At 38.4% G+C, this 17,611-nt stretch overlaps 1 protein-coding gene across 3 annotated transcripts in view; it reads left to right on the top strand.

Moving 5' to 3' along the window:
* Positions 1-17,611, top strand: part of sano (serrano) — a 122,857-nt gene that overhangs the window by 58,391 nt on the left and 46,855 nt on the right. For all 3 annotated transcript variants that reach the window (XM_012368185.2, XM_012368184.2, XM_067354533.1), the window contains one exon: positions 7,063-7,093. The gene's annotated coding sequence lies outside the window, so the exon portion shown is untranslated. The remainder of the gene's footprint in view (positions 1-7,062; positions 7,094-17,611) is intronic.

Raw genomic sequence — 17,611 nt, 5'->3', positions numbered from 1 at the left:
TTTTTATTAAATATTTTTAATATTATGTAAACTTGCATCTTTATAATGGAAATATCAAGGCGACAAGCGCCAATCTGTTAGCGGATTTTATTTGTTTTTAGGCCGACCCCAGCACTTACCTAATTAAGCAGAAAGATTTTTCATTCTTGCGTGCATGCGTGCTCCGGAATCCTGTTTCCCTCCCCCCTCTCCCCTCTCATGACTATCGTTAATGGTCGACGGAATTTCTTGGTGCGAATTTGCGAGCAAGCGAAGATCCGCGGAGATCAGGTTGACGACAGCGGGAGGTAGCAGCGGCGACGGAGAATATCACTAATTCGAGACACTTCCGCGTGGTGTTCTGGATGTGATCTTCCTTTTCCCTTTTTGCGACTGTGGTTTCTCCGTGTTTGGCTCGTGTTGATGGCAAACCTCATGATGCGTTTTGTCGTATTTACGTATTGCGATTCGGTACGGTACGCAGCGGGAAGTCACACGTTTGCCGCGGCAAAACTCGTCCGCTTCTCTTTGATTTTTTTTCTTAAAGAGACGTCTGACTGTCAACTGATAGTTAATAGAAATATCTCGGGAAGATTCTTATTGAAATATTTTGCATTTTTTAAATTTAGTAAGATACCATTTAACAAAAAAAAATGAAACACTTGACTTTATATTTTCTTCATGCGATGGACAGTTCACGAAAGCTCATTGAAATCAACTGTTTTTAAAAGTTTTTGATAAAATGCCAAAACTCACGGTTGTGTGAAAATAGGTATTTAACTTTACAGAAATAATTAATTCTCGCCCTCAATATTTGTTTTTAATTAATTATAAAATCAACTCTTTCTAAAAGTTTTTGATAAAATGCCAAAACTCACGGTTGTGTGAAAATAGGTTCTTAACTTTACAGAAATAGCCGATTCTCGCCCTCAATATTTGTTTTTAATTAATTAATAGATGTTTGTATTGCATCAACTGCTTCACCGGAATTTGCTTACGCCAGAAGTGATCGATCTCGCGTAATACTGTTTATATGAAACATGATCCGCATGTTGCTCGCGCAACCCGGCTGGCATCATGCGAGGAGGAAACACGAAATGAGAAAGTATCGCCATGTGTCTTACTTGGAGAAGCGAAATTGACCTTCGATTAATAACCCGTAGTTGCCAGCTTTGTTTAACATAAGCAAATTTTCCTTCTCTGTCTATACACATCATAGATATTACAAGTACATTTACATCATCTAATCCAATTATAATTTACGAATGAACTAAGAGGATATTGATAAATTCGCCGTCGACCTCGATAGAGCAAGGATGTTGCAATCAGATTTCCTCATATTTCTCCCGCCGATATCCGCGCTTCTCCGAGAGGCTCGTTCTTAATATTCTCCTCTCTCTTTCTCTCTCTCGTAATGCCTTCTCCGTAATGTCTCGTTCCACGATGCGACATTTGCGAGCGCGACCGATTGCAGCAATGGTGTTGCTGGTGAACGCGAGACGGAAATAAGATGGTCCAGGTGAGCGTCCAGGGGAAGCCGACGGGAGGGGGAGAAGCAGAGGAGGAGAGAAAGATAGTCCTGTACGTGAGACTATAGCTTTCTCCACAATGCAATTGCCTGCACTCGCACAAGTCACAAGTCACGCCGCAGACTCTCGTGGAGTCCATTGTCCTCGTTGCATACCCGTCTCCCTTGTAGTTTAGTGGGTTACTTAGTTGGAGATTTTCTTCAGATGAGAGAAAGAAAGACGAATTAGGTAATCGTTCGCATCACAGTTTTGTCGCGGAATACGCGCGAGAGATAATGAGAGGAATGATTGTACGTTGCAGTGTATTATCTTGTGTCACGATCATTATGTCCTTTTTTTTTGCAAAATAACAATTATCGGATAATTCTTATGATAATATTGTACTTTTGTGTTTCATATTCTTAGGTCCAATATTGCATTTACGATCTATATTAATTTCGATTTTTATTTTGAGTTAATATGTTGTCAACTAGAATCTAGATTTTAAATTATAAATTTTTTCATTAAATTAATAAGTTAGGTTTTAATCTTAGAATTGCATAAAAATTTATAGAATAATGTTTTATTTAATCCTTTAAGTAAAAATTTAATTGAAACGACGGATTGAGCACATAAGAAGAATACAGAAAAAATTTTCTCTATCTTTCTTTGTTCACATCGATGGAAACCCGGATCGTAAATTTTTCCATGTGTGATGTATGTGCCCCGCGGTGCGTCGAGAGTTTGACGCACTTTCAGGGTCGACGCATTTTCGCTGTACGAGGCTTACGAATGCACCGTGCGTGTAATAAAAGTTCTATAAGTATATAGCGCAACAGAGGAGAGAGGAGAGAGAGAGAGAGAGGGGGGGGATCAGAAGCGTTGCATCCTTTCCTGGAGATAATAGAGAAAAGTGGGAGAGAAACCAGAAATAAGCTAGAAACAAGCGAATATTTAATTTTATTGTTTATATATGTTAAGTAAAACAAAGATTTGAGAAAATATGTTTAGCTGTAAAGTATAAACAAGTTTAAAAAGTCATCTTTTTGGAAGAAGTTCACAATTTTGAAAGATAAATTAAATGAGTATGGATAAATTCCAACAGATCACAACTTGTATAGAAAATAACATCAATGTCATTGCGATTCTGTAAATGCGTAAATTGAGATTTCAATACATACAGTACCTATGAAAAACGCTGTAATGTAGATCCGTTTCTGAAGAAAGACGAAAGAAAGAAGACACGTAGTGCGTCCGACAGGAAGGAAGAGACGATGGTACATCCGTGAATCTAACGATCAAATCTCAACGCCAGTGTAAAATGCAAAACAGCAGCGAGCGCTGAAGTGAGCGCGGCGAAGTAAGATACGGTAGAAGCACTTCTTCCCCCGAATGCGGATTCCACGATGCGTGGCGACCAAGGTGGAGGTCGGGTGCTCTCTGGCGAATCTCTCCTCGTTCTGCGCTCGCGTCCTTCCTCGGCTTTTTCCACGCTCCGTCCTGCCGCCCTTGCTCTCCACGCGGGAGTGCGTGAAGCAGAACGAAAGGAGGGTACGGACTGCTTCGCCTTTGGATTCGCTCCTTTCTTTCTGTGTCTCGCGAGATATATTCAGTTCTTTCGCACGATAAGATTTATCCCGTGGCAGTGAATTTATCAATAGCCGGACGAAGATTTGATCTAGATTCTGTGCCTAAACGTAAAGGAAAGAAGAAATTGTTAAAGATATTCATAAACAACTGTAAAAAATATTTTTACAATATGTTTGATTTATTTATTTTTTTAGTTTTAATGATCTTAGTTATCTGAATACTGCTTGAATACTATTATTATCTTATTTCTTTTCAAATAATCAGTTATCACAGAATTTTCATCGGAGAGTTTTCCATAAAATAAAAATTTTCGTATTTTTTGTTTCCTCTTCTAGAAGAAAATTACACGATAGAATCGACATGAAGCATAACGAGGGCAAGCATCACGGCGCAATCTCGAGTGGCGTGTTTAAGTTAAAATCGCGCATATTGTTAATAAATAATGTAGTAATGGGCGTTCGGGTTGAAAAGATAGCCGGTAAGTGCATCGGAACGGAGAAAGCCGCATTATTTACGCCCGCTGGAGACTGGCTGGCGGTGACAAGTTTAAAAAGCTGCGGGAAGTAATAACTAAGGTGTCCGCGGATTAAAAGGCGTGACACTGCTAGTTCCAGTGATCACTCTTCTCCGCAACGATGTAATTAAATCCTACATACACACGTACCTTTCTCTGCTCTTTACGACTAGGCTGCCTCGCGTGTCTTTTCCCTTGTTGCCAGTTGCGTCATATGTATAATGTTATACTAACTGCGACGACCCGGTCGTGACAATCAAGCCTCGAAACAATTCTGGTGATTGTACGTTTGAGACCTTGAAGCGCAAATTCGCGTGATCATTTTTTAACGGGACTTTTCATGAATCCAAAACGCGATTCGTTTGATATATGGTTTAGCCTTGAGAATACAATATAACTATTGTGTGGAGTATATTAACTGTCACATGTCTGAGTTTCAATGATGTTTATCTTAAAATTGAAATACCGACAATTAAATAAAGTGTAGGTCGAAACAACTAAGCTATCAATTAATTTGAACATTTTTAAATGAGCTAAATAAAACTAAAAATATTTCTTATTAAATCCGTCAATTTTTTAAATTTATTAATACGATTAATATTATATGACGATTAATATTTGTCACCCATATTATATAAAAAAAAAATATTAATACTAATATAAAAAAATCGGGTTTTTAATTGGAAAATTATGTTTTCCGATGTTCTATATAATATAATATTATAAATAGATATAAATAGATGACAGAGAAAATAGGGAAGGAAAATATTGACACAAAGATGGATTGTTAAAATTTTTATTTTCCGAAATTACACAGCCTCGCTTCCTTCAGTTATTTTCCAGGGAAATCCTGTAATTAGAAAAGCGAAAAATACTCGTCAGGGCACAAGCGTGCGCGACGGCTCCTCGTTAACGAATCGCGACTTAATGTCTCACTCGGCAAGCGAAATTGATAGCGGTGCAATTAGTAGACGCGTAAATTGTACGCGTCTTGTCGTTGCTCGCCGTGCGCGCGCGGTACGGCGGCCCATCTGTCCATAAAATGACAATGTACTCCGATGCGAGAGCGTGGTAGTAGTTACGTACACGGTAAAACGTTTAGATCCGCGCCGTGAGATAACCTTCGTCGTAGCTTACCGAGCGCGTCGCCGGTCGGTTCTCCCCCTTCCACCCTACCGCTATTCTTGTGTGTGCGATATACGGCCGTGTATAGATGTGGCTATACGCACCGTGCACAGTTCCTCCATGCGTACACGCACCGGAATACGCATCTCAAAACATTTTTTCCGCGCCCTGGTAGGCGCAGTGATGAGCTTGTCTCACAATCAGACGTAAAATACTCTCTCTTTTTCACTCTCTCAGATAAAAACACGCGATGAAAATGTCTCATCCCTAGCGCATGGATACTTACGCGACTTACACGTAATTTTGATGAAAAATAAAATTTCGTTACCTGATACTTAAGGATACTAAAGCCTTATTATTTGAAAAGCGCAAGAATATTATTTATATATATATTTATATATATTTAATATAATATTAATTTTTTTATGATATAATTGAAGTAAAATTAATATTTATAGTAAGATCAGTATTTCGCATCTTGCATGAATGCTCTCCGACTAGATGCAATGTCGAACGGCAAGTGGCGATGCACGAGGACGAGACCTGAAAAATGATTGCTGTTTTAACGACTCATTTCTCTCTTTACGCCGCAATAAAACGGTTCGCTTTCATCGAGCATGTACCTCACAACGTCCTCGGCGCCATCGTTTCCTGTTTCCTTTCTTATCTTCATCGGTAGAAACAGGAAAATCCACGAAAGCTCATACATTATCTACCACGTACGGGTTCGCACATAACACTCACGAGAGACAAGATATCAGCCACAATGTATGCGTAACACGCACACACACACCACGAATCACCCGTTACGGAAACGTCGAATAAATTATTTCGCAGCCGTGCACAATTGTTAGAATTATCTACTCTTATGCTTAAAATTTAACTTGAAGAAAATTTGTCACTTTTGATCGCTTTTAATCGAAGAACTATCAATGTCCTTGATAGATCGTTATCAATTTTTGTTAAAGAGAAAGTTTTATTAAGTTTTACATTAAATGTATACTTTACATTTAATTTAGACTCATATAATACGCCTATGTTTCACTTTATTGTACATTGATCTTGCGGCCTTCGAAGGATATTATACTAATGTGCCAGCGGCAATACATTTCCAAGAGTTTAACGTAACGGAGAGACCGATTGTCTTGATATCTTCGTATTTAACTTATCGACTCTCTTCATCTCGCACGATTATAAAGTAGCTGCTCCATATAACGCAACGTAATGGGTTAATCAAGTTTCGCTTAGAGGGCTTGCTTCCGACTGATGTACGATGTCATTACGTTCATAAATCTTCAAGCCGCGTGAGAGAGAGAATGAGAGGGGGAGAGGAGGGGAGGAAGAAAGATCAGGTGCGACGCGAAAACAATATTTCTTCTATCCGTCATATGAGAAATTTTTCACGCCACACGTGAGTTAACATGACGAAATGCCGTGTAAAAGACTCGTACACGTCGCGCGAACTGCCGATGCGCCGGTCAGACTGATGGGACGACAGTGCGTTTACGTGCTAGATACGACACCAGATCCAGTCGTGCTCGTCCTGTAAACTAGGAAATTATTCAAATTAGCTAAGCAGGATTCAAGGGAGTCGCCTACCTAGAATGCAAAGGTTGCTCGGTCTTTGTTTTCGTGTATCTACCTGCACGACGCGGCATTTTTTCCTCTTATTCACGCGACGCTTTTTTTCCGAGGAAAAGTGCAACAGCGTCTATGCGACGAATACGAAATGCCATCGTGTCGGATGGATTGCGTGTGTGGCATAAATTTCGTATAATTTTCACTCTCTCACAGACAATTTACATCTAAAGTCGATTCTTAGAAAAAATTATATACTATTTTCATGCTTATATACATTTAGAGATGTGAATAAACATTTAAATACTAGGTTTGAATTATTAGCAGTTGTTATCAGCATTACCACATTCTATTGCTCGCACTGCGGGCAGGTGTTGCAAGCGAAATATTGCACATTGAAACAGAATTATTAGTAACGAAGAAAAAATTGTGTCATTTTTATCTGACTGATTTTAAAGGAGTGACTTAATTGCAGTGCACGCTCTCTGACTGATTTATTATGCATGAAGTCAGCGTTAATATACATATAAATATATCGACTATATTATTATCCTATTATTATCCTTTTGCAGAGTGTTTTGTTGCCACACATTTTTAACTTCACGTTTTTTTCTTGCGAATTAACGATATAAGATATCAGATTAAAGATATAATATATCTTGCAAAATGAGAAAGTGTGAATCTTGAGGATAATAACTTAATCGATAGTCACGCGAGCACCTGTCGCATCAATATTATAATCAAGTGTGTTTTTTGTTTCTGTTGCAGAAACCGAGCCACCAGTGCCCAAAGTCAACAAGTGAGTAGAACAAGTATCGAGCGTGAGTACCCCTTCGCGCGTATTATAATTACAAACTCACAGAGAGCAGTTTTGCAGTGTTAATGCTTGTTTCGTGTAAGATTTATGCTTCTCTCGTTCGGCTCTGTACGTACACGCTCGCATGCATAAAATCGCGCGTGTGCAACTTCACCGACCAAGGTGACTCTTAATTAGATTCTAAATTACGCGGCAAAACGAGACGAAAACGTTTAAATTATAACTACGGTATTATGGCGTAAAACTGTGAGTCACTTTTCGAAAGGTGTTTCCTCGGAAACGATTGCGGTTGCACGCGCTTTGAGCGATTGATTGATTGAGTCGACCGTCGCATGATGAAGACGGAGAAAAGAAACACGGGTTCTGTAATACGCGGTTTCCGGTGATTTTTTCTGCCGCAACGTACATATACGTCGATTAGTAATTTCGATAATGATTGGAACAAAGGGGAGAGACTTGATAAATGAAATATATTTACGCAAGATGTAAGAATGTAAAAATTACAACTGCAATTCTAATCACGATGAATACTTTCTTGATAAGCACGCAAATTTGTACGATGAGAGAGAAACTTTGAAGGTACGAAATGATGGAAAAATCTACATAAGAATAGATTTAAACTTGTTCATTACTTATCAAACGTTTCTAATATATTATTTCTACCAATTAAAAACTTATAAAGAAGATTGAAATAAAAAATAATCACATTTTTGAAGATATATTAGCAAAAATTATGTTAAATCTAAACGGTTTTCTTATAGAGAACATGCGATATCATAAAACATTTAGTAGAATGGGTACCGGTCGCGTTCAAAGGGCTCGACATAATTGAGAGATCACGCCAATTAGACGTGCCTTTAACTGCTAGACGGAAGTCGATACGTCCCCGGGCTCTGTATTTGCATTCTGATTATAAGCCTGTACAAAGCTAAAGCATCGCGGCATCTCGTTACATCGTGGCTGCCCACTACGAATTTACCGATGATAAATAGAAAAACATGAATACAATCCAGCTGTGAGAAATCGTCATCTCAATTTGCAAATGCGCGTACCTTTTTGCCGCTGCACGATTTTCATTGATTTCAAACCTCGCCTCCTCGTCTCTAACCGCCGGTCTGCATTTCCATTTTGATTATAAACGTACGTGATCACGCACACGGCGTGTCTCGCGATGGGTAGAAAGCTCGAGACACGTAAATACACATATCCTCTGCCGTCGCTTCTTACCTCGCAAGACGTTTAACGCGATGCGATCTTGTTAATCATAATTTTTATGATTATTGCAAATTAGAAAACTGCTTCGTTAATTTAATATTTAATTGATTTATTACGTGCACTTTTGTAAAAATTTAGAAATACGAAATTCACAATTATTATAAATCACAATGTACTAATTTATGGAAATGCAATCACGGAATTGTAATATTCAGTGCGATATTATGAAAGCCATAGCTTATCGTGTATTTTTATATACTTTATTCGATTTATACGACGCGCTCATTATTGTAATTCAAATATATCGAGGTGTGTGTAGTCAGCATTTTAATGACAATTAAGACGAAAGAAAGTGCTTGTTGTCGGGAAATAATATTAATTACCGGCGTAACGACGAGCTGAGGCGAGTTAGCCGCACTCTTTCTCAGAAATTCCAGTTCTCGTCTAAAGTGGATAGTATCCCGTCCGCAGAATCCGCATTTCCATTCCGATTACAAGCTGCTAGAAACGTACAATGTTGTATCCTCGCTATTACTCAGGTACCCTCGTATTATTGCTTCTGATGAGCGGCTCCTTTTTCTCCCTCTCCCCCTCTTTCTCTTTTTCTGTCGTTCTTTCTCTCGGGCCATGCTCCGTCTTCGTCTCTCGTTGTTTCTGATTTCTTCATGGGATTCCTGCGGTTCTACCGCGAACCGCGTGGAAAAAGACAGGATGTGCGCAGGATATTTCGACCTTGCGCGATTCCCGTATGAGCCATATGTGGCTCGTCCTTTTTTCTTTCTCTCGTGGTGTATAAGATAACTCTGACGCGCGGACCGAGGCCGCGACTGAATTTTCTCGTGGCACGCAAGCGGCGAACGAGCCTCCTTGTTAGACTAACGTGAGGAAAACACTTTGAATATTTTTTGCAAATTTTTCGCGAATTGATAACTTTATCGACTGCGAAAGATCAGCGTGTATTTTGATTATAATGATTATCCGTGACTCCAGTGTGTTGCAAAAGCGACGTTGCGAGTCGTATGCCACGCAGGTGTAATTTTTTTACATCTAAATTTATTTCTCATCGTATATTGTACATATTTGTACATTATTTTTTATTGAGAAGCTATTTTTATCATTTTTATAAATAGATTTAAATATGGGACAATTTGCTTCATTTAAGAAATTTAAACGAGAATCTCTTTTTACCTCAAACCTGTTTTCGGAGAAAGAATCGTTCCATTAATCACCATCTTCAGTAATTACAGGAGACTTTAATTATTATACTTTTCGCGCACCCGAGTGCGTAACTCCTTATTTTCGACCGCGCCTGAAGGCTTGTATTCGAATTTCGCGAACTTCCTGTCTTGCTCGGCAGTGTGGAATTATTCTCTTTACAATTACATCGGCGATAACAGGTCAGCTTATATCCTCGGCTTACGCCGTACGCAAATCCCCCTTTGATGTACCGACGGCGAGGATGAATTCACGCGAGCATGCACATACGCATCCGTTGATACGTTTGCATCTTATATTGTAGGAACGTGTTTGCCCATAGCGCGCCTGATTCCGCGCACACGGTGTATGCACGGCCGGCTTAGCGGCTCGGGCATACACCGTGGTTACGTTAGTCCCGCGCGCGTACGGCTTTATAATGAGTCGATCTTCGTTTGCACAAACGGCCAGCTGACGCAAGAAGAGGGCCCGCTCTCGACCGGCCGGTCGTGCGGCCTTTTACTCTTATTACTATGTTACGAGTCCGGTATTTCTTAATCAAGATAATTATTCTCGTAACGTCAAGGTGTCATGTTAAGGAGCCCCGTTGTCTCTCGTTGTTAAAAGATGAGGCGTATGCGCGCGGTGTTCCTTCTCTCGGAAAAGGTTCTGTCAAGTGTGCTTATTCGAGCGAAATTTTACTTCAAGCTGGTCTTGTTGGTTCGTTCGCTTCGAGACTCTTCCCGTCGTCATCATCGTCAATCCCCAAGATTCGCGCCGAGGCGAAAACGACCAGCAAAGGAACCTCGAACGGGGTTGCTGCACTGACGAAAAAAAGTCGCTAAAGGTGAATCGATCTTCTCTCCTCCGTGCCGCGCTGGAATAAATGCTATGTCGCGAGAGCGACCTACGTTCCGTCTGCATTCGATGATTCGGAGAATCTTTTCCGACAAGTGGTTAACGTTTATCAATAAGAGTCCATATATCTACATAATTTAAGAAATAAGCTTGCTAAAAGATCGGACGTATCTAAATATTATTTCTAGTTTTGTTCTTTGTAAGTCGATAATTTAACTTCTTCAATTATGTTCAAAAGCGTATTTGCAGAAGACTTTTGTAATAATATGTTTTTCCTAAGAAAATAATTTTAGACGAATCAATAATGCTTCTCTTTTTTGGTGATGATTAGGATTTAAAAATAATGTATTTTTTATCTTCTCGTCACCGTTTAACATTTATTTATCATAAGGAATCATAAGGAATTTATCAAGACATTTTGTTTGTCGCATTTATAAGAAACTTGCAATGGAATACTATAAAAAGATATTCCGGATATTTTTGCGAGTATATCATATAAATTGTATATTAAATGGAAAATTAAACTTTCAACTATATATATACTCTGCTTTCTACTGTTTCTAACGTGAGTGATACGTTATTCTAAAATATATGAGACTGCATTTCAAAACACAAATGGTCCGTCCTTTCCGAATGAAAGATAATACCAACCAAAATAGAATGTGGCAAAAACGAAAAGAAAGATTTGCAACTCACGTGATGCATTATGCTTCTCATCCTACAAGACGAACGAGTATTTCGTTAGATTTAGGGCCAACGCCCAGAACCCTTCCTTTCTCTCGTTGCTCTTTTTTTTCATACGTGGACAGAAGATGGCCCTACTGATGCCCAACGAATAGCTCTTGGTGGTTTAGCGCAGACATCGCTTGGGTCCTGCATAGGCGTGGTTAAAAAATTTGGCGATTACGAAAAATTAATTTTATTTCTTTTCTTTGAAAATTTCCTATCTGTAAATTTATAGAGAATTGTGATATTTTTTTTGCACAAATGTAATATTAAGTTAATTATTTATTTTCGCGAAATTCTGATTTTGCTATCAGTTCGGAGGGAAAGAGAAATATGGAAAGAAAAAAGGATCGAAACTAATAGAAGTATAGCGTCTATTACTACTTTTGTATTTTCGCGTTACATTAGCCGATCTGCATCGAGGATCCCATCAAGAGATCGACCCCGGGAGTACCGTCTTTCTTGACCTCTTGACACGATCCCTGACCCTTTCGCAATAACCAGGATGCATCGCACGCAACGGCAGTGCTTCGGAATGATCCGCGACTGCAGGCTCCACGGCATTACTAGTACTTGTACTTATACTTGTACCTACGCCGATACCAGTACCGGCACTCTATCATTGCTACTTCGTTGTTGCACTTTACTTCGTGTTCGCGTTCATGGCTTTGTGCTACCACGTATTTCAACTCGGGAACACTGTTCGTGAGAGAAGACACGCGGAGGTTCAAGATGATAATTCGATTCTCATAAAAGTTGACATTAATCCATATGCAAAATAGGACAGTTGGATAGAAATACTCGCAATCGGAATAAATTTTATCGTATTCATAAGCAAGTGGCTGTAATTATTAGACTCACAAATAATATTGTAAGAAGTACGAGAGATAAAAAGTAAAAACGGAGAGTGTTTATTTTTCGCGATTTTTTCGCACATTAGTGGATAGAAATACTCAATGATGTTGAATTTCAAGAGATTTGTGTCAAGTTACTACAAGATTCTTGCATGCATACATTTTATTTATATTCGTGTTCTCATTTGCATTTGTCGTAATTTATTATTCGCGATATGTTGAATTTTAAATTGGTGTAATACATTCTAAAGTCCAACTTGAAATTAACTTTTTGCAGCAGAAAATTCAAGAAAGAAGAGAGAGAGAGAGAGAGAGAGAGAGAGAGAGAGAGAGAGAGAGAGAGAGAGAAGAGAGATATATAACTGTTCTTTCATATTTATATTAAATGTATATTACTACACGAGGATTCTATTTTCGAATATACTTTTCTACTCAAAATTCTTATGATCTTGTTATGTAAAATGTGTTCAGCATGATAGCTTTGTGCATCCATTTGATTTGCTTGCGCATTGATTTTATTGATAATTGCTTAATTGTTTAATTGTTTGCAAACCAAAAAAATCATAATTAATGGATTTATTGTACTCATATAAAAACTTTAATTAAAAATTATTATAATATTATAATATACTTTTCAGAATTTTAAATTTTTAAAATAATTTATGATTTTTCGAAGACAATCGCTATGACACACGTGAAATTAATCCTAAATTTAAATAGTGAGTTCTCTCTCTTCTTCTCTTCTCTCGATGTCTCTCGATTATTGATATTATTCATACCGTAAAGTTGTGCAAATATAAAATTTACAAATTGCAAATGCAAATGCAAATTTTCTCTAGCAAGAAACGGTGTACACAGTTAATAGATGAATCATATTATTAATTAAACATTAATATATTACATAAAAACATTTACTTAGAGTAAGTTGAAGCGGATAAAAGGTATGCCATATTTTGCAATTCGCAATTCGCACGAATGAAGGGTACACCCGTACTTTCCAACCGGTCTACGCCAATGGCAGGCGTGAAGGGAAGGCACGAAGCACGAAAAAGAGTTTGCCATCGGGCTCGAACACTTTCCAGCGCGCCGCTCTGGAGTTCCACGACCGCGTTTCGGGACAACAGCACGTCGGTACCCAACCGTGGGGCCTCCCCGTCCTTGGTCCGTGTCAGTGGCATAGACCATACAGGGCCCGTTCAAGGTCGAACCGAGCACGAGCTCGAACGGAGGCGCACGAAAGGTCCCGAGTCCGGTCGACGGTACCTTCTCGACCGGGGCCCAATGACTGGCGGGGGCAGGATGGCGGGGCCGACGGGGCGGCGAGGGCAGGAGAGCGACTAAAAGAGGAAGATGATGCTCCACCGAGGCGATCGAGGGTCTCCGCCAAGTGTCATCCTATACCCGTAGGCCTGCCACGTCGTCTCTCTCGTGGAGGCGTCTTAATGCACATTAATACGCGTTATGTTTACACTAGGATGACACCCGCCTTCGTCGCGGTTTTCGCTGTCCGCTCTCTTGTGGTTCTTCTTCCTCCGTCATCTTCTTCCACGCTGTCTTATTCTCTCGTTTTGCTTTGCTTTTTTTTTCGAAATATATCCGAGTGGCTTCATTCTTTCCTCTCATATTTCCAGCAAATGGCTTCAGTGGAGAGCTTGCGCCGGTCATGCCTCATGTTAATCTTCTTCTGAAAACTTCCAGAGAAATTAGGTGGTAGCTTGTTCTGCTGATGATGAGACTGAGGATGCGAATACATGATTCACTCGGTAGATAACGCTATTAATCGTAATGTTAAGTTGAAAATCCGCTACATTTAAATGTAGAGTGTTTCTTCTTAGCTTTTGATTACCTAAGTGATTATAATAAACTATAAAAAATGATTACAGATTTTTATATAATATAATATAATCTGTAATATAAATTATTTAGCTCTTAAAATTAGTTATGGCATAATATATATAAATACATTTATTATGTATTTTGTTTTTATTCATCATTAGTTAATTGCATTTTTTTAATATCTATGTTTTATGAATTCTTAATTACTTTATATCATGATATAACGACAGGAAATAATCTTACATTGTGTGTATTTATAAGATTTATTCGTTGTCGAAATAATCTCGAAAAAGCGTATATCTACAAGTACTTTTTCTCTTATGTTAATTAATGATTTATATGCTTGAGAGTCAACAACTTGTCGCTTGAAATGCAAATTTACGAAGAGTGGTTTTGTGGAATACGATAACATTATTAATTTTTAAAAAAGTTACAGTTACATTCGTGCGAGCAATCTCTTTGTTCCATCATTATCGATTTATTTATTAAATTTTTTATATATTTTTTTAAAAGAGAATACAATTGAATCGTTTTAAAAATCGTTTTAAAAATTAATAAAAGTGCATTAGAAAATTCCATATATTTACATATTTAAAATCTTGTCCTTAAAGAGATCCGTATTTCAAAATATTTACTTACATCGGTGATACCGTTGCGATGTATATGCCACTAAAATAGTTGATGCAAAAAAGTTCTAATGCCATTCTCTCCGTGACCAAATGAAGGCAGCGCGCGACTTATATTGCGGGACAGTCCGATCGGCAGCCACTGACGATGAATGACGCTGTCACGTTCTGCTCGTTCCGCATAACGGACCAAGCAACTAAACGAGCGTTCTGTGACCTATTGAGAAGAAGGTCGATGATATTAATTGTGAATCAAGCATGAGTGCAAATTTGATTCACATCCCTGGTCACGCGATGCAGTCTACGCTGTGTATAACAACATGATCTGCGATAGGTCTAGCTTTATTTAGAGGAGAAAAAAATTATATATATAAGTGAATGTTGGAGTAAATTAAAACATTTTACACCATATTTTATGTCAGCATATTTCTACTGTAGAAATTTGCTATTTTAAATAGACAACATATACCTACATATATCAACGTGACATATAGACTTTAAAATACTTACAACTATAATACTAGAAAATTAATATGGCACTTTAAGTTGTCGTGTGGCCATCGGAAATGGCGATCGATGTGTCTTCGTTAAAACACCTACGTCGACATGGCTATTACCGAAGAGAACCGATCGAATTCCTACGTAAATTAACGAATGCCACGTCCTAATAGTCTGTTTGGTTTTCCTGATCACGATGCGCAGCCATTCTCATTTCTCGCTTCGTTTAGACAAGAGAATCTTTAACAATCAATTTTTCACAGCACTTCACTTCTTATCTCGTTAATTAGGGGCAAAAAGCCTTTCATCTATATTCTATATAATTAAAGTAAAATAACAAATATATTTGGCTATACGTATAAAGGAAAAAACAGAAAAAAAAAGAATATATCTTTTGGGAAATAAAAAAATTAACAAGCAATGTGCTATCGATATTAATTATGTAATAATCAAAATATATACGTAAGTTGTTCTGTGAAAATATCTCGGCATTGCTGAAATTTTACAGTCGGCATCAGTAACACTTGTGTGACCCATGAATCGTTCCACAGTATGAATATTAATAGAATTCGCGAAATAATAGATACGCCCGTCTGGTTTCGTGTGAACGTGAGGTCAACATACGATCGCAATATCCTACGTCGTACGCTTACGGTTTAGCGCGCAAGATACCCCGTAATGTATCATTCTTATACATATATGCGAGGCACAACACATTCACGTACTCTATGTATTGAGAAGAAGGAAGAAAGAGAAAGAGAAAGAGAGGGAGGAAAAGAAGGCCGGTTGGTATTTGAAATGATTGCGGAATTCTCTAAGCCCGAATGCGGTGGCGAAGGAGAAGACGCGCGCAAGAAAGAATCCCTTCAGGGATCGACGTACCTCAGATAAGTAACTACCTTGTGTCAGGAAAAGGTGAAAAGGAATGAGAAGAAAAGACTCGGGGCTTGCTACTGGGTTCAGACACCGTATTCCTGTTACGTCGCGATGTAACTGCAATGTCGTTCGGTGACCAATCGATGTGCATTAGTCGGCGTTTTGCACTACTGAAAAATTCTGGAGAACGATTTTGTTGCAAGGCAATTCTTCTGTAGCAATAAAATAAAGAGAGTATGCAGTGTAGCGGTCGAAAACTTGCATTTTTAATTTAAAAAAGTTTTTCCCATGGCGTATAAGTTGGTTTTGTTCCGCTTGAATGAGTACACAATATTTTGTTGTTGCATGCTCGAAATGTTCAAGCAATACAGTGAATAATTAGTCGGTGATATCGCGGGAATAACCATTAGTGATAGCAGTCGGTGATATCGCAGGAATAACCATTAGTGAGAGCAGTTAGGAAAAGTTATCATCGAGTTTGTAGAATATATTCATGGAATTTGTGCAGATACGCGAATTACCACTACATCCCGATAAATCTTCTAGAAAATGATACTTTCTTTTATGTCAGCCGTTTTCTAGAAAATGATACTTTCTTTTATGTCAGCAATCGGTGATAATTTTTGCGCATTCAAATTATACTCGTGTGATCGTTAAGTCTTCTCATCTCAATAACGATGTTTGTTTATACAGCTTAATATTTAATTAAAATCAAAAAGTCAGAATCTTTTTCTTTGATTTTGAATTATTTTATATTTTTTTCACACAGTCGCTAAAGTACTTTTGATAACAAAATTTAATAAACTATTTTCGAAATCTTTTTTTTGTTTACGCGAAAAACAACAAACTTCGAGAAAGTTTGAGTATCAAGTATATTCCAAATTGTTTTAATATATCTAAAATAATAAAGTTTCAAAGTGGTTATTTATGAAGACATCAGTGCGCTTCGTAAGCGAAAATTGCACAAAAGACTACAGGAATCTGCGTAACTCGGCATTAAAGTACTAATTGGATGATTGGCTCCAACGGTAAAATAGCACAGAACAATTTAGCGACTTTCCCAGAATAAAAATTTCTAAATGAAACACGCAACGACCTTGCCGTGATTGCGATTCGCGATACGCACGCAGTACGAACTCATGCGTTCGTATCGTTCGCTCGCTTGCTCGTGAGGTCGGTCGTTCTGGGATTTAATGCCGCATTACATTAGATGATGCTCACGCGTATAACTTTATTATTCGACGAGGTCGTGGCTCCGTGTCCTGCGCGGAAGTGTGAATAGCCACGCGAGACGCCGCGGCCGCAAATAATTCAGAACAAATCAGACGTGTCATATGTGTGTGTGTATGTATGCAAATAAGAGAGTGAGAAAGATCCGGAGAGGCTGCATACGTACATGCGATCCGCGTATTTACAACTTATGTGAGTAAGAGTGAGACTCCGCGTGTCTCATTAGAGCCCGTTATTTTCTAAGCTTCCTGCCATGCTGATTATCGTTCTTACTTCTAGATAGTAATATGCTCTCTCGCTACCGTCCATCGGCTCATTCGCGTCGCATCACGTCGTAACTATGTGGATAGCAAAATTGTCGCCGAATTAGCTCGTCAGCAAGCATAGCTAATGATTTGCTTAACTCGATAAGAAAATATTTGCCTAATTGCACTGTAGATGCAGGAATAAATAATTATTTGCCGTTGAGACATCTTTACTTTATGTATTAATGCGTAAAATTAGAACAATTAGAATTGAAACTCATTATAGAATCATTGAGAATGCCATCTGCGCGACTTTCTTTTATCGTATCAATTAAAAAGAAG

Source organism: Linepithema humile, chromosome 4 (assembly GCF_040581485.1).
Source record: "Linepithema humile isolate Giens D197 chromosome 4, Lhum_UNIL_v1.0, whole genome shotgun sequence".
In the NCBI taxonomy this organism is placed as follows: Eukaryota; Metazoa; Arthropoda; class Insecta; order Hymenoptera; family Formicidae; genus Linepithema; species Linepithema humile.
This window is presented reverse-complemented; position numbering and strand designations above follow the sequence as displayed.